The following is a 26118-nucleotide window of genomic DNA, read 5'->3' as shown; positions in this document are numbered from 1 at the left end:
TTCATTTTTTATTCAGAAAAAATCCCCAGTCCTTAACGATTACAAGCATACCCATAAAATGATTCAGCCATCACATTGCTTGAAAATATGGAGAGTGGTAATGTGTGTATTAGATTTGCCCCAAACATAACACTTTCTATTCAGGACAAAGAGTTAATTGCTTTGTCAAAATGTTTATATTATTACTTTAGTGCCTTGTTGCAAACGGGATGCATGTTTTGGAATATTTTTTATTCTGTACAGGCTTCCTTCTTTCACAATGTCAATTAGGTTAGTATTGTGGAGTAACTACATTGTTGTTGATTCATCCTCAGTTTCCTCCTGTCACAGCCATTAAACCAGTGGTTTCCTTCCTCTCCGGCATTAGGAAGGATGCTTGTATCTTTGTAGTGACTGGGTGTATTGATACACCATCCAAATAGTAATCAATAACTTCACCATGCTCAAAGGGATATTCAATGTCTGCTGTTTTATTTTTACCCATCTACCAATAGGTGCCCTTTTTTGTGAGGCATTGGAACACCTCCTTGGCATTTGTGGTAGAATCTGGGTTTGAAATTCACTGCTCAACTCAACTCAACTCAACCTTACACATAATTGTATGTGTGGGCTACAGAGATGAGCTGGCCAATACAAAACCATGTGAAACATTATTATTGCACACAGAGTGAGTCCGTGCAACTTATTATATGACTTGTTAAGCACATTTTTCCTCCTGAACTTAGGCTTGCCATAACTTAGGCTTGCATTCTGTTCACTTATGAAACTCTTGTGCAAAACTCCCGTATTACCTTACACCGTGGCTAACCTATTGAAGTATGTATGAGATACCATACCCAATCGCAGGGATGGCTAACTTATGAAATTCCTTCTGTCACTACAGATTTAGGTCAAACAGTAGTTTTTATGCACCACACACATGGAACAACATTCAGAATACCCTAAAACTGAAAGCTTTTGGCCTATTCAGAGTATTGGTAAATCCACTCTTCATAGAGTAATGTGTGCACTTTTTATAGTTATTTATGGACCTAATTGTAATGACGTCATTTAATGGTAAAAATACATTTATTTTTAACATGTCATGATTTTTTCATCTGCTTGTCAAACAAATGACTTCAAAATGTAGGCTACCTGCTCACAATCGTCCACTCCAAAATAATTCCAGCATGCACCCACCATTTAATGAATGGAAAGACTGAGACATCTGTTACAAAACACCAAAAAGTGTAATAATTTATGGTGATTGTCATTTGGTCTCCACTCTTGTAGCTTGAATTAATTGATGTGTCTTGCTAATATATTGACCTTTTTGCAAAAAGAAAAGTCGGGCCGTGTGAAAAGGGGATGAAATACGGGATGGTCCCAGGATGACAAGTGTATCCACATGTTTTTAAATGTTTTATTACCATGACAGAGAGGGTGGGGTGTTTGTTTCATTTGGAATAAGCTTTTATTTTCTTATTTACCACTGTAGCAAAATTGCACTGAAAAAGTATAGGAGAATATTTAAACGTGCATTATTTAAAGCCCCCCAAAAGTTTGAACATTGTTGCATTTTAAGGGAGCTTATGTCACGAGCACACTGCATAGCATTCTGCCCCATCTACAGCAGCCTAGTTGAGAGGTACAGGACAGGTTAAAAGGATGTTGAACCCTAGTTTGGCCTGATCTAGCCTTCTGGGGGCAAGATTTGGTTGGGGGGCCCCCCACCTTGCGGCAAAACATTTGAGTGGCCCCCTCTTGACGACGGAGAGAAAAATGTAATTTCCTGCAATTGTAAAGACTTTGCCCATGGGGTGTTGATGCAAGCTGGCGCCGACAGAGATTGGTCGACTCGCTTCGAGTCCTTAGGAAACTATGCAGTATTTTTTTATAGATTATTTATTACATTGTCAGCCTAGAAAATCTTATTTAGAGTTATTACATACAGCCATGAAGAACTATTGGATATAAGAGCGACATCAACTTACCCACATTACGACCAGGAATACGACTTTCCCGAAGCGGATCCTTTGTCCCGACCACAACCCAGGACATTTGATCTAATCCCAGAGACCCAAAACAACATTGACGCAGAAGGGGAAGACGGAGCGGCCTCCTGGTCAGACTTCGAAGGCGTGCACACCACCCACCTCTTCCAAGTAAATTACTCGCCAATGTCCAGTCTCTAGACAACAAGGTGGATGAAAGAGAGAGAGATCAGAGACATTCTCTGTTTCACTGAAACATGGCTCTCTCATGATATGTTATCGGAGTCGGTACAGCCACCGGGTTTCTTCATGCGTCGCACCGACAGAAACAAACATCTCTCTGGTAAGAAGAATGGCGGGGGTGTATGCTTCATGTTTAAGTAATCATAACAAAATACAGTAACTCAAGTCCTTCTGTTGACCTGACCTAGAATTCCTTACAGTCAAAGGCCGACCACATTATCTCCCAAGAGAATTCTCTTCAAATATAGTCACAGCTGTATATATCCCCCCCAAGCTGATACCCCGACGGCCCTCAAGGAACTTCACTGGACTCGATGTAAACTGGAAACCATATTTCCTGGCTGCATTTATTGTAGCTGGGGATTTTAACTAAGATAATGTGAGAACAAGGCTACCTAAATTATATCAGCACATTGAGTGTAGCACTCGCACAGGCAATACACTGGACAACTACTGCACATAAGGCCCTCCCTTCGGGAAATCTGACCCTGACTCCATCCTGCTCCTACCATCTTATAGGCAGAAACTCAAACAGGATGTACCAGTGACTAGAACCATTCAACGCTGGTCTGACCAATCGGAATCCACGCTTCAAGATTGCTTTGATCATGCGGACTGGAAACTGTTCCGAGAAGCATCAGAGAATAACATTGATTTATACGCTGACTAGGTAAGTGAGTTTATAAGAAAGTGCATTGGAGATGTTGTACCCACTGTGACAATTACAACCTACCCTAAACAGAAGCCATGGACAGATGGTGGCATTCGCGCAAAACTGAAAGCGCAAACCATCGCATTCAACCATGGAAAGATGTCTGGGAATATGGCTGAATATAAACAGTGTAGTAATTGCTTTCGCAAGGCAATCAAACAAGCGAAATGTCAGGATAGGGACAAAGTGGAATCGCAATCCAAAGGCTCAGACACGAGACGAGACGTATGTGGCAGGGTCTACAAGCAATTACAGACAACAACAAAAACAGCCACATCAAAAACACCAACGTCTTGCTTCCAGACAAACTTAACATTCTTTGCTCGCTTTGAGGATGACACAGTGCCAACGATGCTGCCCGCTACCAAGGACAGCGGGCCCCCTCTCTCCTTCGCCGTGGCCAACGTAAGTAAGTCATTTAAACGTGTTAACCCTCGCATGGCTGCTGGCCCAGATGGCATCCCTAGCCACTTCCTCAGAGCATGCTCAGACCAAATGGCGGGTGTGTTTACGGACATTCAAATCAAGTTGTATTAGTTACAATAAAACAGGAATACAGCCTTAAAGTGAAATGCTTACTCTCTGTGTTAGTTATGGCTGTTTAACAGTCTGATGGCCTTGAGATAGAAGTTGTTTTCAGTCATCCCTGCTTTGATGCATCTCTCGTCCCTGCTTTGATGCACCTGTACTGACCTTCCCTTCTGGACGATAGCGGGGTGAACAGGCAGTGGCTCGGGTAGTTGTTGTCCTTGATGATCTTTTTGTCCTTCCTGTGACTTCAGGTGGTGTAGGTGTCCTGGAGGGCAGGTAGTTTGGCCCCGGTGATGCGTTGTGCAGACCTCACTACCCTCAGGAGAGCCTTACGGTTGTGATCGGAGCAGTTGCCGTACCAGGCGGTGATACAGCCCGACAGGATGCTCTCAATTCTGCATCTGTAAAAGTTTGTGAGTGTTTATGGTGACAATCCCAATTTTTTCAGCCTCCTGAGTTTGAAGAGGTGCTACTGCGCCTTGTTCCCCACACTGTCTCTGTTGGTGTTTGTCCGTGATGTGTACGCCGAGGACCTTAAAACTTTCCACCTTCTCCACTACTGTCCCGTCGATGTGGATAGGGGGCTGCTCCCTCTGCTGTTTCCTGAAGTCCACGATCATCTCCTTTGTTTTGTCGACATCGAGTGTAAGGTTATTTTCCTGACACCACACTCCAAGGACTCTCACCTACTCCCTGTAGGCCGTCTCGTCGTTGTTGGTAATCAAGCCTACCACTGTAGTGTCGCCTGCAAAGTTGATGATTGTGTTACATGTGTCAGGATTTGGCCAGGGTTGTTCCAGTTGTTGGTCACTAGATTCCCCCATTGTGCTTTTTGTCCTTATGTTTTTCCCTTGTTCCCCATTATTATTTGCACCTGTGTCTTGTTTCCCCTGAGTGTATTTAAACCCTTAGTTTCCCTCTGTTCTGTGCTCCCATCCTCTGTTCTGTGCTCCCATCCTGATACTACCGACTACGGATGAACCATTTGTGGTGGAGGTAGACGCATCAGAGGTTGGTGTTGGAGCTGTCCTGTCTCAGAGGGGTGAAGACAAGAAGCTTCATCCGTGCGCTTTCTTCTCACACCGGCTTACCCCGACTGAGAGGAACTACGATGTGGGGGATCGTGAACTCCTAGCGGTTAAGATGGCATTGAAGGAATGGAGACACTGGCTCGAGGGGGCTTCTCACCCGTTTCAAGTGCTTACGGACCACAAAAATCTGGAGTATATCCAGCAGGCGAAGCGATTGAACTCTAGACAAGCTAGATGGTCTCTTTTCTTCAATCGATTCCAGTTTATCCTCACCTATCGGCCCGGGTCGAAGAATCTCAAACCGGATGCCCTGTCCCGAGTCTACGCTCCTGCCATTCGAGATGACACGGACATGCCTGTCCTTCCTGCTGCTAAGATTGTGGCTCCGATCTCGTGGCAAGTTGAGGATACCGTGAGACGTGCTCAAGCTAGCGAACCGGACCCTAAAGGAGGCCCTGCCAATCGGTTGTTTGTCCCCAAGGCAGTGAGGACTCAGGTCCTTCTGTGGGGGCACTCCTCTCGCCTCACCTGTCATCCGGGCGTAGGTCGCACCTTGGAGTTCATCCAGCGTAAGTTCTGGTGGCCTACCATAAGAGAAGACGTTGCCACTTTCGTCAATGCCTGCCCCGTGTGCTGCCAGGGCAAATCTTCTCACCTCCGCCCTCAAGGACTCCTTCACCCTTTACCTGTTCCCCACAGACCCTGGTCCCATATCTCATTGGACTTTATTACTGGACTTCCTCCATCCCATGGCAATACTACTATCCTAGTCATAATCGACAGGTTTTCAAAGGCGGCCAGGTTCGTCCCTCTGACTAAGTTACCTTCTGCCAAGGAAACGGCTGAGTTGGTAATTAATCATGTGTTCCGAGTCTTCGGCATTCCTCAAGATGTGGTTTCTGACAGAGGTCCCCAGTTCGCCTCAAGGTTTTGGAAGGCCTTCTGCCAACTCATGGGGGCTTCTGCCAGTCTATCTTCAGGGTACCATCCGGAGTCCAACGGCCAAACAGAGAGGATGAATCAAGAGCTGGAAACCACCCTCCGATGTATGACTCGTGACAACCCGTCCACATGGTCATCCTTTATTGTTTGGGCCGAATACGCGCACAACACCTTGCGCTCCTCCTCCACTGGTATGTCCCCGCACGAGTGTCAGTTTGGCTATGCTCCTCCATTGTTCCCGGACCAGGAGGCAGAAGTGAGAGTGCCTTCAGCCTTAAGATTCGTCAGACGCTGTCGGCTTATGTGGAGGAAGACCCGTCTTAATCTGATGCGTTCCTCACAGAGGTATCAACAACAAGCCAACAGACGTCGCCGTCCCGGGCCTACCCTGCGCCCGGCCAGAGAGTCTGGCTCTCCACAAGAGACTTACCTCTACGGGTGGAGTCTCGCAAGCTGTCCCAAAAATACATCGGTCCCTTCAAGGTTGCCAGGAGAGTTAACCCAGTTTCTTATCGCCTACACTTACCCAGATCCCTTAAGATTAATCCCACATTTCATGTGTCTTTGTTAAAACCTGTTGTTTTTCTCCCCTTGTCCCGGCAGACAGACCTCCCCCTCCGCCTCGTGTCATTGGAGGCCAGCCGGCTTATACCATCCACCGGATACTGGATTCCCGCCGGGTGCAGCGGTCCTGGCAGTATCTGGTGGACTGGGAAGGCTACGGTCCTGAGGAGCGCTCCTGGGTTCCTGCCAAAGACATCCTGGACCCTGACCTCATTCGTCAGTTCAGGGTCCTCCACCCTGAGAGAGCTGGTAGGAACGTCAGGAGCCGTTCCTAGGGGGGGGATTCTGTCAGGATTTGGCCAGGGTTGTTCCAGTTGTTGGTCACTAGATGCCCCCATTGTGCTTTTTGTCCTTATGTTTTTCCCTTGTTCCCCATTATTATTTGCACCTGTGTCTTGTTTCCCCTGAGTGTATTTAAACCCTTAGTTTCCCTCTGTTCTGTGCTCTGTGTTTGTATGTTAGCACCCTGCCCTAGTGTTCTGTGTGCTCTTGTCGATTCCGGGTGACGTTCTTGTGGTATTCTGTTTTTTGTTTTTGTTTAGTTTTGGTGAGTTTCTTTTTAGGTCTTTTTGTGTTTTACCTACCACCTTTTGGATTTGCCATTTTTTATTTTAGGATTTTTTCTTTATTAAATACACCGTCTTAAGTACTGCTGTGTCTGCCTCATCTTCTGGGTTCTGCTCTCTATTCGTGGCTCAGTTGGTTAAGTGTCTGTTTCTCACTCCGGAGACCCAGGTTCGAAACCGGGTCCTGACAACATGGCCTCGCAGTCATGGGTGAACAGGGAGTACAGGAGAGGGCTGAAAACGCACCCTTGTGAGGCCCCAATGTTGAGAATCAGCGGGGTGGAGATGTTGTTACCTACCCTCACCACCTGGGGGTGGCCCGTCAGGAAGTCTAGGACCCAGTTGCACAGGGTGGGGTTAATGACAAGTTTGGAGGGCACTATGGTGTCAACTTCTTGACGCAACCCATCCCTTTAGCGGGATAATTGTCATCAACAACCACTGAATTGCATAGCGCCAAATTCAAATAATATTACTTAAAATATTTATATTCATGAAATCACAAGTGCAATATAGCAAAACATAGCTTAGCATTTTGTTAATCCACCTGTCGTGTCAGATTTTGAAAATATGCTTTACAGTGAAAGCAATCCAAGCGTTTGTGTAAGTTTATCGATCGCTCGACAAAACATTATAAACACCTAGCATCAAAGTAGCTTGGTCACGAAAATCAGAAAAGCAATCAAATTAATCGTTTACCTTTGATGATCTTCGGGTGTTTTTACTCACGAGACTCCCAGTTACACAATAAATGTTCCTTTTGTTCCATAAAGATTATTTTTATATCCAAAATACCTCTGTTTGTCTGGCGAGTTATGTTCAGAAATCCAAAGGAAAGAGCAGTCACGACAACGCACACAAATTCCAAATAGTTTCCGTAATGTCCACAGAAACATGTCAAACATTTTTATAATCAATCCTCAGGTTGTTTTTAAAATATATAATCGATAATATATCAACTGCAACTGTATTTTTCAGTCGGAGAGGGAACGGCAATGGCTGCCCAAGCTTTGTTGTGCTTACAAAACGCTGCTGGCACCCAGCCATACAATAACGCAATGTTATCTTTCTCGCTCATTTTTCAAAATAAAAGCCTGAAACTATGTCTAAAGACTGTTGACACCTTGAGGAAGCGATAGGAATCTAGTTGATATCCCTTTAATTAAATGGAGCAAAGGCAGGCTATGGAACATGGAGTTTTCAAAATAGAAGCCACTTCCTGGTTTAATTTTCCTCAGGTTTTCACCTGCAATATCAGTTCTGTTATACTCACAGACAATATTTGATAGTTTTGGAAACTTTAGAGTGTTTTCTATCCTAATCTGTCAATTGTATGCATATTCTGGCATATGGGCCTAAGAAATAGGCCGTTTACATTGGGAACGTTATTTTTCCAAACATAAAAAAATAGTGCCCCCCAGCTGAAAGAGGTCAAATGCGGAGCTGTAGTCAATGAACAGCATTCTTACATAGGTATTCCTCTTGTTCAGATGGGTTAGGGCAGTGTGCAGTGTGCAGTGTGATTGCCATTGCGTCGTCTGTGGACCTTCTTGGGAACAGGAACAATGGTGGCCCTCTTCAAGCATGTGGGAACAGCAGACTGGGATAAGGATTGATTGAATATGTCCGTAAACACAACAGCTAGCTGGTCTGCGCATGCTCTGAGGACACGGCTGGGGATGCCTTCTGGGCAGGCAGCCTTGCGAGGGTTAACACGTTTAAATGTTTTACTCACGTTGGTTGCAGTGAAGGAGAGCCCGCAGGTTTTGTTAGCGGGCTGTGTCAGTGGCACTGTATTGTCCTCAAAGCGAGCAAAGAAGTTGTTTAGCTTGTCTGGGAGCAAGACATTGTGGTCCGCGACGAGGCTGGTTTTCATTTTGTAGTCCGTGATTGACTGTAGACCCTGCCACATACCTCTCGTGTCTGAGCCGTTGAATTGCGACTCTACTTTGTCTCTATACTGACGCTCAGCTTGTTTGATTGCTTTGCGGAGGGAAAAGCTACAGTGTTTGTATTCGGACATGTTTCCTGTCACTTTGCCCTGATTAAAAGCAGTAGTTCACGCTTTCAGGACAGGTGTGGGCTCTCAGAGTGATTTGTGCGCAAAAGACAAATGCGGCCATTGTTTCTCTCTTTCCTACTAAGAAGCCACCTGTCCCGGTTGATATATTATCAAATAGATATTTGAAAAACACCATGAGGATTGTTTATAAAAAACGTTTGCCATGTTTCTGTCGATATTATGGATCTAATTTGGAATATTTTTCGGCGTTGGTGTGACCGCAGTTTCGGGTGGATTTCTCAACCAAACGTGAAGTACAAACGGGGGTGTTTCGGCTATAAAAATAATCTTTATGGGACAATATGAACATTTGCTGGGAGTCTCGTGAGTGAAAACACCCGAAGCTCATCAAAGGTAAACAATTTAATTTGATTGCTTTTCTGATTTTCGTGACCAAGCTGCCTGCTGCTAGCTAGGCATAATGCTATGCTAGGCTATCAATAAACTTACACAAATGCTTGTCTTGCTTTGGCTGTAAAGCATAATTTCTAAATCTGAGATGACAGGGTGATTAACAAGGCTGAGCTGTGTTTCAATATATTTCACTTGTGATTTCATGAATATGAATATTTCCGAGTAATATTTTTTGTCCGTTGCGTTATGCTAATTAGTGTCAGTTGATGACAATTCTCCCGGATCCAGGAGAGGGAGTTCCAAGAGGTTAATAGTTGCTGTGGGTACAACATCACCGATACACTTGCTAATAAACTCGCTCACCGAATCAGTGTATTCATCAATGTTATTGTACGACGCTATGCGGAACATATTGCAGTCCATGTGATCGAAGCAATGTTGAAGCGTGGAATCCGATTGGTCGGACCAGCGTTGAACAGAACTGAGCACGGGCGGTCCCTGTTTTAGTTTCTGTCTATAGGCTGGGAGTGACAAAATGAGGTCATGGTCAGATTTTCCGAAAGGAGGGCAGGGGAGGGCTTGATATGCATTGCAGAAGTTAGAATAACAATGATCCAGGGTTTTGCCAGTACAGGTCGCGCATTCGATATGCTGATAAAATGGAGGGAGCCTTGTTTTCAGATTAGCCATGTTAAAATCCCCAGCTACTATAAATGCAGCCTCAGGATATGTGGTTTCCAGTTTACATAGAGTCAAATGAAGTTCTTTCAGGGCCATCGATGTGTCTGCTTGGGGGGCCTATACACGACTGTGATTATGATCGAAGAGAATTCTCTTTGTAGATAATGCGGTCGGCATTCATTTGATTGTAAGGAATTCTAGGTCATGTGAACAAAAGGACTTGAGTTCTTGTATGTTGTTATGATCACACCACGTCTCGTTAGTCCTAAGGCATACACCCCGCCCTTCTTCTTACCAGAGAGTTGTTTATTTCTGTCGGAACGATGCGTGAAGAAGCCAGCTGGCTGTACCGACTCTGATGACTTATCCCGAGTGAGCCATGTTTCTGTGAAACAAAGAACATTTCAATCTCTGATGTCTCTCTGGAAGGAAACCCTTGCTCGGATTTTGTCTACCGTGTTGTCAAGAGACTGGACATTGGCAAGTAGTATTCTCGGGAGTGGTGCACGATGTGCCCGTCTACGGAGCCTGACCGCTCCGTCTAAACCCGCCTTTGTTTTTGGTGGCCGGCTGGGATCCGATCCATTGTCCTGGGTGGTGGACCAAACAGAGGACCGCATCGGGAAAGTCTTATTCTTGGACCCTGGGCGTGAGAACCGTACAGTTGAACCAAGTGAAAGCAGGGTCCATCAAGCTTGTCTGGACTTGAGACGCTTGGCAGTGCAGAGATATTCCAGGTTCTTGTGATCCGTCCACACAATGAATGGATGTTCCATCACATCTACCAAGTGACTCCACTCCTCCAACGCCATCTTCACCGTGTGTAGTTCTCGATTTCCCACATCATAATTCCTCTTAAGCATTAATACGATGGGAGAAGGCACAGGGTTGCAGCTTTAGGTCCAGGGTAGAACGCTTGGACAGGACAGCCACGACGTCAACCTCCACCACAAACTGACGGGACGGGTCCGGATGGATTCATATGGGAGCCGTGGTGAGGCAGTGCTTAAGGTTCAGGAACTCCCGGTCAGTAGCTGGGGACCATGTGAACAGGATCTTGGGAGAGGTGAGTGCTGTAAGGGAATTCCCCCCTCAAATGGACAAAAATGAATGGGAAACCATTGGCATAGTACAAACCATGTACACAATGGACAATACCACCCAAATCGGCGTTGATTCATGCAAAATGTTTTGCAAATGCTATATGGCAATTGCCAGTTGTAACACTTCAAAAATCCAACAGGTGGCGTGTGCGCTCCACCTTGGTTTTTCATATAGGAAATGGACCCCAAGTCAACATCCAAAAGCCAAATTTTGAAAAAATGAATTTTATCACCCCTTAAAAAAGTGCTTTCTGGACCGTTTTTCGAAATTCTTTCGCTTTTTTTGTCAATTACACATGTGTAAGAACTGTATGAATATACTTTTGTCCATATTTATTATCATAATTTTTATTTTATTACTCGCGCATTATTGCATGTGTTTTCTCCATTTGCAATATGATTTCATAGGAAGTCAGAAGTCAAAAGTCAATAATTGCAAAATTTCATAAAAAACTTCACACACCCCTAAAAAAGTGCTTTCTGGACCGTTTTTCGAAATTCTTTAGAATTTTGTGTCAATTACACACGTATAAGAACTGTATCAACATACTTTAGTCATATTTTATTATCATTATTTTTTTTATTTTTTTTACTTGTGCATTAGGCATATGTTTTCCCCATTTGGAACATGATTTCATAGGAAGTCAAAAGTCAAAAATTGCAAAATTTCATAAAAAACTTCACACACCCATAAAAACGTGCTTTCTGGACCATTTTTCGAAATTCTTTAGAATTTTGTGTCAATTACACACGTATAAGAACTGTATCAACATACTTTAGTCATATTTTATTATCAGAATTTTTTATTATTTTTTTACTTGTGCATAAGGCATATGTTTTGTGGGGGCCAAATGTCATAAGAAATTTGACATGCTCAAAAATCCTGCAGAAATGCAAAATTGACTGGCCTGATGAACTCGGGATGGCCGGGCAGTGATTGTTGTTCCTTTCAATCACTCGTTGTGGTGTTGATTTCATCATGTCCATTTGTTTATATTTTCTCACTTTTGCAAAGTCACTGTGCATTTGCAATATGGTTAACTGGGCATTCACCATCACAAATTTGTCATGCTATAAAAATCGTGCAGGAATGCCAAATTGACTGGCCCGATGAACTCGGGATGGCTGGGCAGTGATTCTGGTACCTCCATCGCTCGTTAGGGTTGATTTCAGAATGTCCATTTGGTGATGTTTTCTCACTCTTGCAAAGTCACTGTGCATTTGCAATATGGTTAACTGGGCATTCACCATCACCAATTTGTCATGCTATAACAATCGTGCAGGAATGCCAAATTGACTGGCCCGATGAACTCGGGATGACTGGGCAGTGATTCTGGTACCTCTCCATCGCTCGTTAGGGTTGATTTCAGAATGTCCATTTGGTGATGTTTTCTCACTCTTGCAAAGTCACTGTGCATTTGCAATATGGTTAACTGGGCATTCACCATCACCAATTTGTCATGCTATAAAAATCGTGCAGGAATGCCAAATTGACTGGCCCGATGACCTCGGGATGGCTGGGCAGTGATTCTGGTACCTCTCCATCACACGTTAGGGTTGATTTCAGAATGTCACTTTTGGTTATGGTACCTCACCGCTTAAACATATTGCAAATGGACAAGAGTCACCTGCAAGTCACCGTCCATCAGTCAATTTGATATCATTCTGACACCAAACTGATACAAACTGGCTCCAAACCCACTTTTCCCAACTTGTTTAGGAGCCAAGTATCACATACTTCAGAGCTGGGCCAAAATTCACAACGCCTTCGGTTCAAACCATAAAAAAAACATAAAACACGTAGTTACGTTCTAGATGCGGGTCCATTTCTTGTGTTATGTGTAGGCCTAGCTGAGGCGACCCCGAATCCCAAGTTTCGGCTCGATAGGTCATTTGGTGTCCGAGTAAAACCCTAATTGGTGCTGAAAATCCACTTTTTTCAATTACTTGCTACGGGGTCCTTGAATGAGCTATCAGACAGAACCGTTGGGTTCTGTCTCTATGGGCCGAGACGGTCACAATGCACCTAGTCTTGTGACTCTGGGACATTTCTAAATGTCGCCATTTTCGTAATGGTCAAAATGAATTGAAGTCATTGCAAATGTTCGAGGCTGTTTCTCGGTCCGAGAACCTTCTAGAGCGCCATAACTCACCACGCACTATCGACCTGAGGTCTAGAACAGGATTCTAAAGTTTCGGAACTCTAGGTCTGACGGTTCTTTAAAAGTTCCAACAAGGTTAACTAATGCAGGGTAGTGTATGTCTCTACGCACCCCAATGGGTCCCTACTTCCAAGCTGTGTGTGTGTGTGATTTAGTTTTCCTTTGAAATTTTATGGGAAAAATGACTGATTTACAGTTCATGGGGGTTGCCTAATCACATATATGAAGTTTTGGAAAGATCTTTTAACCCCTCGAAACTTCCCATGAGACACCAATTATGGCACTTCCGGTTGGCACAGGAAGCTATAACTCAACACACATCCTCATTGGGGTATTCTATTACAGAATCCTGAGTTTTAAGACTTTACCATAAAAACTGACTGATTTACACAGGGTTGAATGCACTATGTCTATCAAACTGCAGGCAGGGTATGGGTATACACTTTTAGGGCGATTTTAACCACTTCTGGTTGGTCCAGGAAGCTTAGAATCGACACAGGTAGACCTTATAGTGGCCTGATGGACTGGTACCGAAGACAGGTTCATACAGCATTCATAACCCATATAGACTCCAGGTTGAATTTAGGGGAGCAGGCAATGTATTCCTATGGTGAGAGAAGTCAATGCAAACTGTTTTTATGTAAACACCTTCTTTTAACTGTGAAGGGTTAATGTCACACGGTCAAGGTTAGGCTTGCACAGATCGGGAGGACCTTAGGAACATTCCTGTGTTTGAATTGTCCTTCTAAACCTAACGGTTCCGCCGCTGTCACCCAAAATCAAATGATGTTGTGGTGCAGGCTTCATTGTGGGCCTATTTTTCTCATGGTCGCTGCGCTCAGACCGAGCGAGCTACCGTCAAGCGGGGCACCTCGTTGGACTCGGCACAGTCTGGACACTATGGTGATGACATTTTTTGTGTTGATTTCAGAATGCCATTTTGGTGATGGTCCCTCTCCACTTATTAAACATATTGCAAATTAACAAAAGTCAACTAGCAAGTCAGTGTCCATCAGTCAATTAGATGTCATTCTAACACCAAACTGATACCAATTGACACCAAACCCACTTTTTCCAACTCATTTAGAAGCCAACTATCACATATGTCAGAGCAGGCCCATAATTCATAGCACCTTTAGTTTAAAACATAATAAAAACGTAAAACACATAGTTATGTTCTAGCTGTGGGTCCAGTTCGGACATTATGTGTAGTCCTATGTGAGGCGACCCCGAATCCTGAGTTTCGGCTCGATAGGTCATTTGGTGTCCGAGTAAAACCCTAATTGGTGCTGAAAATCCACTTTTTTCCATGCCTTGCTATGGGGTCCTTGAATGAGCTATCGGACAGAAACGTTGGGGTCCGTGTCTATGGGCCGAGCCGGTCACAATGCACCTAGTCTTGTGTCTCTGAGACTTTTCTAAATGTCGCCATTTTAGTAATGGTCAAAATGAATTGAAGTCATTGCAAATGTACGAGGCTGTTTCTCGGTCCGAGAACCTTCTAGAGCCACCTAACTCACCACGCACTATCGACCTGAGGTCTAGAACAGGTTTCTAAAGTTTCGGAACTCTAGGTCTGACGGTTCTTTTTTAGCTCGAACAAAGCTAACTATTGGAGGCACTGTCAGTCTCTACGCACCTCAATACGTCCCTCCATCCAAGTTGTGTATCTGTGTGATTTAGTTTTCCTTTGAATTTTTATGGGAAAAATTACTGATTTATAGTTCATGGGGGTTGCCTAATCACACATATGAAGTTTTGGACAGATCTGATTTTTTTAACCCTTCCAAACAGCCCCTTAGACACCAATTATGGCACTTCCGGTTGGCACAGGAAGCTATAAGTACACACATGTCTTGATTGACATAGACATTTACAGAATCCTGAGTTTTAAGTCTTTACGTTGAGAATTGACTGATCTACACAGGGTTGAATGCAGAGACATTTTCACCTTTGCTGGTGATGTACATCCAAATAACTTTTGTTTGAATTTAACCACTTCCGGTTGCTCCAGGAAGCTTAGAATCGACACAGGTAGACCTCATATTGGTCTGATGGACTGTCATAGAAAACAGGTTCATAAGGCATTCATAACCCACATAGGCTTCAGGTTGAATTTAGAGGTGAAGCCAATGTATTCCTATGGGGAGAGAAGTCAATGCAAACTGTTTTTATGAAAGGGGAGAAGCCAGGGTGTTGTAACCCCAGATAAAACGGCAATAGAAATTGGCAATTGGGGCCAATCCATCACTGCTCTCACCTTTCCGGGATCCATCTGCCCATTACCAGCAGTGATGATGCATCCAATGAAGGAGATGGTGGAGCGATGGAATTAGCATTTTTTGCTTTCGCTAAAAGCTGGTTCTCCAGCTGGAGAACTTGTCGGACGTGGAGAACGTGTTCTTGAGCTGTGCGGGAAAAGATGAGGATGTTGTCAAGGTAGACAAACACGAACCAGTTCAACATGTAGTGGAGAACGGCGTTAACCAGGGCCTGGAACAAAGCAGGAGCGTTGGTCAGACCTAATGTTATCACCAGGTATTCATAGTGTCCGCTAGCCATGTTGAAGGTGACTAGTCTTCCACTCGTCAGCTTCCCGTATCCACACCAGATAGTAGGCGTTCCGCAGGTCCAACTTAGAGAAAATGGTGGCTCCCTGGAGCAACTCGAAAGACGAGGTGATGAGTGGCGGTAGCGGTTCTTAGCCATGATGTTATTGAGACACCGATAGTCAATGAACGGGCACAGGGTTTTGGCCCTCTTCTCCACAAAGAAGAACCCTGCCCCGGCGGGGGAGGCAGAAGGACAGATACACCCTTTAGCCAGGGAGTCCTCGATTTACGTTTCCATTGCCCTGGTCTCCGGACACAACAGTGAATATAGCTGTCCCCGGGGTGGTGTAGTGCCCGGGAGAATGTTGATCATGCAGTCATAGGGTTGATGCGGAGGAATCGAAGTGGCCTGGGCCTTGCTGAAAACCTCCCGGAGGTCCTGGTACTCCGAGGGGGAAGGCGGTGAGGTCTGAGGCTTCTTCCGAGCCTACAGGAAGACATCGCGGGGCAGTGTGTGCCGACTTCAGGCAATGAGCTTGGCAGAACCACTCCAGCCGATGATAGCACCAACAGTCGATGAAGGGATTGTGACGCTGGAGCCTTGAAAACCCTAAAACCACAGGTACCTGAGCAGACTTGAAGAGCATGAACTGTATTGTCTAATTGTGGTTCCCTGACACTCGCAGGTTCATAGGAGTGGTATTGTGGGTGACACTGCCTATAGTGGGCCTATTGAGGGTGAGCACCCATCCAAGAAGTAGCCCTGGTCAAAATGAGGGTCACTTCATCGTGGCGGCAGGGTAGCCTAGTGGTTAGAGCGTTGAACTAGCAACCAGAAGGTTGCGAGTTCAAACCCCCGAGCTGACAAGGTACAAATCTGTCGTTCTGCCCCTGAACAGGCAGTTAACCCACTGTTCCCAGGCCGTCATTGAAAATAAGAATTTGTTCTTAACTGACTTGCCTGTTTAAATAAAGGAAAAATAAAAATAAAATAAATACTGTTTGTTAGAGGCAGTTGACCAGAAAGCTAGTGTCAGTTTGTTTTCTTCCTGTATTGAACACAGATCATCCTGTCTTCAATTTTACTGATTATTTACTTTAAAAAATACCTGAAGTTGTATTACAAAAGTAGTTTGAAATGTTTTGGCAAAGTTTACAGGTAACTTTTGAGAAATTTTGTAGTCACGTTGCGCAAGTTGGAACCGGTGTTTTTCTGGATCAAACGCGCCAAATAAATTGACATTTTGGATATATATGGACGGAATTAATGAAACAAAAGGACCATTTGTGATGTTTATGGGACATATTGGAGTGCCAACAGAAGAAGCTTGTCAAAGGTAAGGCATGATTTATATTTTTATTTCTTCGTTTTGTGTCGCGCCTGCAGGTTAAGCTGGAGTAACTTCCGTGCAGCCTTTCTCCCAGACAATAGAGAATCATTTTTCAAAACATTTTTCACCTCAGCCATGAACTCCTCCAGACTGAAGCAGAAGGCAGATTGTTGTTCCCACATTGCCCTAGCCCAGGTGAGGGCCCTCCCGGACATCAGCGTTATGAGGTATGCTATTTTCGAGCGGTCCGAGGGAAAGGACGAGGGATGCAGCTCGAATATGAGAGAAAACAGGGAGAGAAATATGGGACAGGTTCCTGACTCTCCAGCAAAGCGTTCCGGAGGAGGTAAGCAGGGTTCTCGGCAAGCCGGGGTAACCTGGGGAGACTGACAGCGGAGTTACTTAGGGGCTGTGCGGTTACTGTCTTGGCTGGCTGCCTAACAGACAATTTGCGAAATTGCTCCAGCAATGTATTCAAGGCAAAGTACTTCAAAGTATCTCATCGTGAAGAAGAGATGGCGTTGCAGAGCTGGTCCGAGTCTGCTGGGTCAGTCATGGCCAGTTCGTACTATCAGAATCAGTTGCAGATGCAGACTGTTCGAATCACAGCAGTTTATTTGCAATCCAAGGGGCAGGCTAACAACAGGTCAAGGGCAGGCAGAAATCGGTAATCCAGGACAGTGTCAAAAGGTACAGATTGGTAGACAGGCTCAGGACAGGACGAATGAACAAAACCGGAAGAACTAGAAAACAGGGACTAAAGAGAACAGGAGTACGGAAAAACATGATGGTAGGCTCAACGAGACAAGACGAACTGGCAACAGACAAACATAAAAAAACAGATCACAGTCCAGGAGGTACAATGTGCCAGACAGGCTTGAGGTCAGGGCAGGCAGACTGGAAATGTTATGTACTTGAGTGAAGACCCAAAAGCGGTTTTAACAGAAAACAGAGTTCTTTAATGAAAAAACAGGAATGGCATAAATCCTCTTCCGACGTTGTATAGTGCAGGATGCACCTGCCAGGCCGACTCCGACAGGATAGGACAAGGTGGAAGCAAACGAGACGATAGCTTGCTTCTGGCATGAAAAACACAAACAAGAATCTGACACTGAAAGTAGCAGGAACAGAGAGAGAAATAGAGACCTAATCAGAGGAGAAAGAGAGAACAGGTGGGAAAGGATGAATGAGCTAGTTAGGGGAGATGTAGAACAGCTGAAGAAGGAGAGACAGAGAAGGTAACCTAATAAGACCAGCAGAGAGAGACAGAGTGAAGAGAAAGGACAGGAACAGACATAATAAGACATGACAGGAAAGGCAGGCGGGTACAGAGTCCAGAAAAACAGGCAAGGGTGGACTAGCAAAAGAGAGAATAGCAAAAGCAGGAGCACGGGAAAAACAATCTGATTAACTTGAAACACACAAGACGAACTGGCACAGAGAGGCAGGAAACACAGGGATGAATAGACTGGGGAAAATAAGCGACACTTGGAGGGGGTGGAGACAATCACAAGGACAGGTGAAACAAATTAGGGTGTGACAGTACCCCCCCCCTCCCTAGGGGCATACCTGGCTGACTGGGTTGTCAGGGGTGAAAAATCAGCGATTAGGGCCAGGTCCAGGACACATTTAGCAGAAACCCAGCACCTCTCCTCCGGGCCATAACCCTCCCAGTCAACCAGGTACTGGAAACCCCTGCCCTGTGGTTGAACCCGCAGGAGGCGTCTCACCGTATATGCTGGCTGGCCATCGATGATCCGGGGGGAGGGATGGGCCTAGAAACATAAGAAATAGGACTGTGAGACAAGAACTTAATCCTGGACACATGAAACGTGGGGTGAACACGGATGATACTGGGCAACAACAGATGGACAGCAGTGGGACTAATGGCTCTAGAAATGGGGAAAGGACCAATGAAACGGGGGGAAAGTTTGCAGGATTCTACCCGGAAGGGTAGGTCCTGAGTGGACAACCATACTATCTGCCCGACCTGACAGCGAGGAGCCAGAGTCCGGTGGCGATCCGCTTGTCGACGATACCTGGAGGTGGTCTTGAGAAGAACCGCCCGAGCTCTTCTCCAGGTACGCTGAGAGTGGCTGACAGACATCTGAGCTGAAGATATGTTGACCTCCACTTCCTGCTCAGGGAAGAGTGGGGGTTAATACCCCATGGAGCATTTGAAGGGGGATAGTCCAGTAGCCAAGCAGGGGAGAGTGTTCCTGGCATTTTCCACCCAGACCAGTTGCTGACCTCAGGTGGTGGGGTTACTGGCAACAAGACACCGGAGTGCCGTCTCCATATCTTGATTGGCTCTCTCCGACTGGCCATTATATTGGGGATGAAACGTCTTCCAGAATTGGGACGAGAACTGAGGACCCTGGTCCGAGACAATGTAAATTGACGGTCCATGGATTCAGAAGACATCCTGCACCATTAGCTGGGCTGTCTTCTTGGCTGAAGGTAACTTTGGAAGAGGGATGAAATGGGCGGCCTTGGAGAATCTGACAACTACTGTCAGGATGGTGGTGTTGCCGTCATGACAGAGGAAGTCCAGTGACAAAATCCAGGGAAATATGGGACCAGGGGCGATGAGAGACAGGGAGTGGCTGTAGGAGGCGAGACGGAGTTTGCCGCATAGTCTTGCTTTTGTGCACACCATCCATGGGGTGACAAAGGTCGAGACATCAGGGACCATGGTGGGCCACAAGAAGTGTTGACGGAGGAAAGCCAGTGTTCGACGAGTACCAGGATGACAGGTAAGCCTAGAGGAATGAGTCCATTCCAGAACCTGAGACAGGACCGAATCCGGAACAAACAGCCGGTTAGCCGGACCACCCTCATGGTCCGACTGGGAATGTTGTGCCTTGCGAACCAGAGCCTCAATTCCCAAAATGACAGAAGCCGACAAACAAGGGGCAGGGAGGATGGTCTCAGACTCAGAGGGAGTGGCAGTGGAACTGTACAGATGGGATAGAGAGTCTGGCTTCATGTTCTTTCACCCTGGTCGGTAGGAGATGGTGAAATTTAACCTGGTAAATAACAGACCCCAACAAGCTTGCCTTGGGTTAAGACGCTTGGCAGTAGAGAGGTATTCAAAATGTTTATGGTTCATCCATACCAGGAATGGATGTTCCGCCTCTTCCAGCCAGTGTCTCCACTCCTCCAGAGTTATCTTCACAGCTAGGAGTTCCCAGTTCCCAACATCATAGTTCCTCTATGCAGAGTTGAGATGATGGGACATGAAGGCACAGGGATGAAGTTTTTGGTCTGGACGGATCGCTGGGAAAGAACAGCCCCTACTCCCATGTCGGAAGCATCAACCTCCACCACAAACTGACGAGTTGGGTCTGGATGGATGAGGATAGGAGCAGTAGTGAATCGCTGCTTAAGATCCCCAAAAGCCTTGTCCAGCTGCTGGAGACCATGTGAACGATACCTTGGGAGAGGTGAGTGCAGAGAGCGGAGCCACCAGGTTGCTGTAACCCCGAATTAAACGGTGGTAGAAATGGGCTAAACCCAGAAACCGTTGGAGATGCACCCTGGACTTGGGCTGGGGCCAACCCAGTACCGCTCTCACCTTCTCCGGATCCATCTGTACATTCCCTTCAGCAATAATGTATCCTAGAAAGGAGATAGTGGAGCGGTGGAATTCACATTTCTCAGCCTTTACAAACAACTGATTCTCCAAGAGGCGCTGAAGAACCTGTCGAACATGGAAAATGTCTTCCTGGGCAGAATGAGAGAAAACCAGGATGTCGTCGAAGTAGACAAAAACAAAACGATTCAACAGCATAACCAGGTACTTATAATGCCCACTGGCAGTGTTGAAAGCTGTCTTCCACTCGTCTCCTTCGCGTATCCGCACAAGATGGTAGGCATTCCGAAGGTTCAGTTTGGTGAAGATAGTACCCCCTGGAGAGGTTTGAAAGCTGAGGATAGGAGTAGTAGACGGTAACCATTTACCGAGGGTACCAAACGGCATAACCAGGTACTCATAATGTCCACTGGCAGTATTGAAAGCTATCTTCCACTCGTCTGAGGACAGGAGTGGTGGAGGGTACCGATTTTTAATCGTAGTATCATTGAGACCCCGGTAATCAATACATGGATGCAGGGTCTTGCGCCAGCAGGAGAGGCAGAAGGGAAAATGCTCCTAACAGCCAGTGAGTCCTCAATTTACTCCTCCATGGCCATGGTCTCAGGTCCGGACAGGGAATATAGCCGACCTCGAGGCGGTGTGGTGCCCGGGAGGAGGTCAATAGCACAATCGTAGGGACGATGTGTAGGAAGGAAGGTAGCCTGGGCCTTGCTGAAAACCTCCAGGAGGTCCTGATACAATCACAAGAACAGGTGATGCAGATCAGGGCGTGACACACAAGACAGGTGAAATAGATCAGGATGTGACACTTGTGCCACATTAATATAATATCTGAGTGAGAATCCTGGAGATCAGAGCCCCTGGGCATATGCCCTGTGTGCTCGGTCGGTATTCGTCCATGATAACTAGATAGATGGCTAGACTAACTACAAATAAAAAAATGCTAATTGAGTGACTCAGTGACTGACATAACAAGAGAAGAAATGCAGATGCACAAGCAAATTTCGAAATTGCACATATTCATACTCTCAATAGTATGTTGGGACCCCAAATTGTACCTGATCCACTAATGTCTATAGGCTGTTTAGAGTGCATCTGTACATCCTACTGTGCACAAACTGGTTGAATGAGAAGAATGAAAGAATCACGGTGCAGTAGATAGCAGACGTTTTAAGGGTTCCTCACCAATTCTACTATTTTGTACATAAGGTTTCCACCACCGTTTCCTATAACTGAAAAGAGCTTCTGGACATCAGAACAGCGATCACTAACCTAAATTTGGATGAAGATTTCTACTTCAATGAGTTGGAGGCGCAGGACATACTGCTCACCCCGGACCAGTCCCTGACTTGGAAAAGAAAAAGACGGCGCGCGAGCACCTTGACGAAACTATGTCGGCGAGTACATAAACTGCCTCTATCCTCCATTCTATTGGCAAATGTACAATCATTGGAGAACAAACTGGACAGCTCCATTTGAGACTATCAATCAACGGGACCTGAAGATTTCTGGTAACATATATTTCTCAAATTTGTGGCTGAACAAGGACATGGATAATATGCACTAGACAGACCCTCCAAGATTTCGCGATGTAAAACATTTGGAAATTGTTTCGCACGGTCTTTAGCTGTTATTTTTGTTGGCAAATGACATTTCTGTTCATTGTACTACCTGTCAGCCATCAACAATCAGCCATCATCTTCTCAGCTCTCTCATAATATGCTCGGATTGGTTGATTTGGATTTAATTATGCAATCGCAGAATTGCAGAATCTTGGAGGGACTGACTAGAGGTTTACATGGAAGCAGGTCTTGCGGGTCTCTTGGGATTCTGGCAGGAATGGGAGTGAAGTTCATGAGTCAAGTTCTGGACAGGATGGGACAGGATCAACAGTCCACAGGAAAGGGCAGTACAGGAATAGTTCTAAACATTGTTTTTGCGGTGGAAACATGTCATGTGTGGGGTTAGGCCTAATACAGTTTACTTAAAAAATTCGATACAAAGTAAATGTAATTCCCCCCCCTCCCTCCCCCGCTCACTCTCGTGCCTCGCTCCAAATTTAGTTAGTCACTATAGGCTACCTCAGAAGGATAAATTATGAAGCCTTCAATAAAGGAAATGCAAAGTCTTGTTGTAGCCAAGGACCCATCACTAACATTAACCTCTTACATCTATGGTGGCGCTATTTCATTTTTGGATGAAAAACGTTCCCGTTTTAAACAAGATATTTTGTCACAAAAAGATGCTCGACTATGCATATAATTGCTACTGTTCGAAAGAAAACACTCTGACGTGTCCAGAAATACAAATATCTTCTCTGTGCGTGCCCTTTAACGTGAGCTTCAGGCAAAACCAAGATGAGATGGCATCCAGGAAATGACAAGGATTTTTGAGGCTCTGTTTGTCATGATCTCCTTATATGGCTGTGAACGCAAGAGGAATGAGTCTGCCCTTTCTGTCGTTTCCCCAAGGTGTCTGCAGCATTGTGACGTATTTGTAGGCAGATCATTGGAAGATTGACCATAAGAGACCACATTTACCACGTGTCCGCCCGGTGTCCTGCGCCGAAATTGATGCGCAAAAGTCACCTGCCAGTATTTTTCCATGGGACACAGAGAGGGAAGCAAGCTTCCACGAACTGCATGTCAATGAAGAGATATGTGAAAAAACACCTTGAGGATTGATTCCAAACAACGTTTGCCATGTTTCGGTCGATATTATGTAGTTAATCCGGAAAAAGTTTCACGTTGTAGGTGACTGCATTTTCGGTTCGTTTCGGTAGCCAGGCGCAATGTAGAAAACGGAACGATTTCTCCTACACACAGACGCTTTCAGGAAACACTGCGCATCTGGTATGTGGCTGGGAGTCTCCTCATTGAAAACATCAGAAGCTCTTCAAAGGTAAATGATTTTATTTATTTGATTATCTGGCTTTTGTGAAAATGTTGCGTGCTACATGCTACACAAAATGCTATGCTAGCTTTGCATACTCTTACACAAATTAGTCCATTTCTATGGTTCAAAAGCATATTTTGAAAATCTGAGATGACAGTGTTGTTAAGAAAAGGCTAAGCTTGAGAGCAAACGCATTATTTTAATTTTATTTGCGATTTTCAGAAATCGTTAACGTTGCGTTATGCTAATGAGCCTGAGGCTTAGTCACGATCCCGGATCCGGGATGGGGAGTTTCAAGAAGTTAACATTAGAGTGATGTTAGGAAAGAAAATTTTTTTGGATTTGTCTTTGACAATGAAGGAACAGAGTACACAGTTTATAAAAAAAATCCTGTGGTTTAATCAAATAGGCTACCAACTGGAGAGCGGGACAAGAGGACTGAGTGGGCAAAGCTGCTTTACTCCCAACAGCTTTACCCTCAAGCTAAATTGTTTGCATTTTTAACTAAACCCATGCAATCTGAGGTGAATATTTTGACTATTTTGCTGAGCAGACCATCCTGCTGGGGTCTCAATCCTCATCCTCCAGCTTAATCTGCATTTAGGTAATTTAGAATAAACTCTTATTCAGAGCCACTTGGCCTACAGTCAGTGCATTTAAATAAGATATCTCACAGTCACATATTGCATTACTGAAATAATTTTCAATACTTCTTAAACAAACACAATAACCAACTTATTTCTGCATGCAAAAATGAGCACGGGATGGGAGTGAAATGTATCGGGAAAGGACAGGAAAGTTCCAGAGTTATAGGACTGTGCAGGATCAGAACAGTACAGAAAAATAATTGACAGGACAGGTATGAATTTTCACTCCTGTGTGAACCTCTAATATACACTAAGTGTACAAAACATTGAGAATACCATCCTAATATTGCCTTAGCCACCCCATTTTGCCCTCAGAACAGCCTCAATTCATCGGGGCATTGACAGTTTTAGAAGAAAATATGCTATCTAGAACCTTCTCTGGCTGTTCCCATTGAATAACCCTTTGACAAACCCTTTTGAGTTCCATGTAGAACCCTTTACACAGAGAGTTCTACATAGAACCCAAAATAGGTCTACCTGGGGACAGCCGAAGAACCCTTTTGAAACCCTTTTTTCTAGGAGTGTGGTGTCGAAAGCGTTCAACAGGGATGCTGGCCATGTTGACTCCAATGCTTCCCACAGTTGTTGAGTTGGCTGGATGTCCTTTAGGTGATGGACCATTCTTATTCATTTACAGTATATGTATTATTATTTTTCCCCCTCCCCAATTTCGTGATAACCAATTGAGATCCAATCTTGTGTCAGCACTGCAACTCCTCAAAAGGCTCCGGAGAGGCGAAGGTCGAGTTATGTTTCCTGTCCAACCAAAAACATAGAGACCCGGAAAACCTGAGTTTATGCTGGGCCAATTGTGATACAGCCTGGAATCGAACCTCGCATCCCAGTGTTGAGGTGTTGTGACTGACACAAACTGATGCTGGCGCTAAGACCGCACTCAAGGAGCTGTATGGGGCCATAAGCAAACAAGAAAATGCTCATCTGAAGGCGGTGCTCCTACTGGCCGGTGATTTTTATGAAGGAAAACTGAAATCCTTCTAAGCTAAGTTCTTCCAGCATGTCACCTGTGCAACTAGAGACAAAAAAAACTCTAGATAACCTTTACTCTACAAAAATAAATGCATACAAAGCACTCCATCACCCTCACAACTCTATTCTCCTTATTCCTTATTCCTACTTACAAGCAAAAAATTCAAACAGGTAGTGCCAGTGGGGCAATCAACAAGGAAGTGGTCCGATGAAGCAGATGCTAAGCTACAGGACTGTTCCATTGTGTTCCATTGAGGTTTACCACATCAGTCACCAGCTTTATAAATAAGTGTATCAATGACGTCGCCCCCACAGTGTACATATCCCAAACAGAAGCCATGGATAACAGGCACATCCACACTGAGTTAACTTCTTCGATATAGCTCTTTTAATTTTTGGATAAAATAACGTTCCCGTTTTAAACAAGATATTTTGTCACGAAAAGATGCTCGACTATGCATATAATTGACAGCTTTGGAAAGAACACTCTGACGTTTCCAAAACTGCAAAGATATTGTCTGTGATGCCCCAGAACTAATGCTACAGGCGAAACCAAGATGAAATTTCATACAGGAAATGCCCTAGATTTTGAATGCGCTGTGTTCCAATGTCACCTTATATGGCTGTGAATGCGCCAGGAATGAGCCTACACTTTCTGTCGTTTCCCCAAGGTGTCTGCAGCATTGTGACGTACTTGTAGGCATATCATTGGAAGATTGACCATAAGAGACTACATTTACCAGGTGTCCGCTTGGTGTCCTCCGTCGAAATTATTGCGCAATCTCCAGCTGCGTCCACTTTTCCATTTGGTTCAGAGGAGAAAGGCAACTGCCACGAATGATTTATCATCGAATAGATATGTGAAAAACACCTTGAGGATTGATTCTAAACAACGTGTGCCATGTTTCTGTCGATATTATGGAGTTAATTTGGAAAAATGTTTGGCGTAATGACTTAATTTTCGGAGCGATTTCTCCTACACAAATAATCTTTTTGGAAAAACTGAACATTTGCTATCTGAGAGTCTCCTCATTGAAAACATCCGAAGTTCTTCAAAGGTAAATGATTTTAATGGAATGCTTTTCTTGTTTTTGTGAAAATGTTGCCTGCTGAATGCTAGGCTTAATGCTATGCTAGCTATCAATACTCTTACACAAATGCTTTTGAAGCTATGGTTGAAAAGC

Source organism: Oncorhynchus masou, chromosome 26 (assembly GCF_036934945.1).
Source record: "Oncorhynchus masou masou isolate Uvic2021 chromosome 26, UVic_Omas_1.1, whole genome shotgun sequence".
Taxonomy (NCBI): domain Eukaryota; kingdom Metazoa; phylum Chordata; class Actinopteri; order Salmoniformes; family Salmonidae; genus Oncorhynchus; species Oncorhynchus masou.
The sequence above is the reverse complement of the archived record's forward strand: the minus strand, read 5'-3'. Positions refer to the sequence as shown.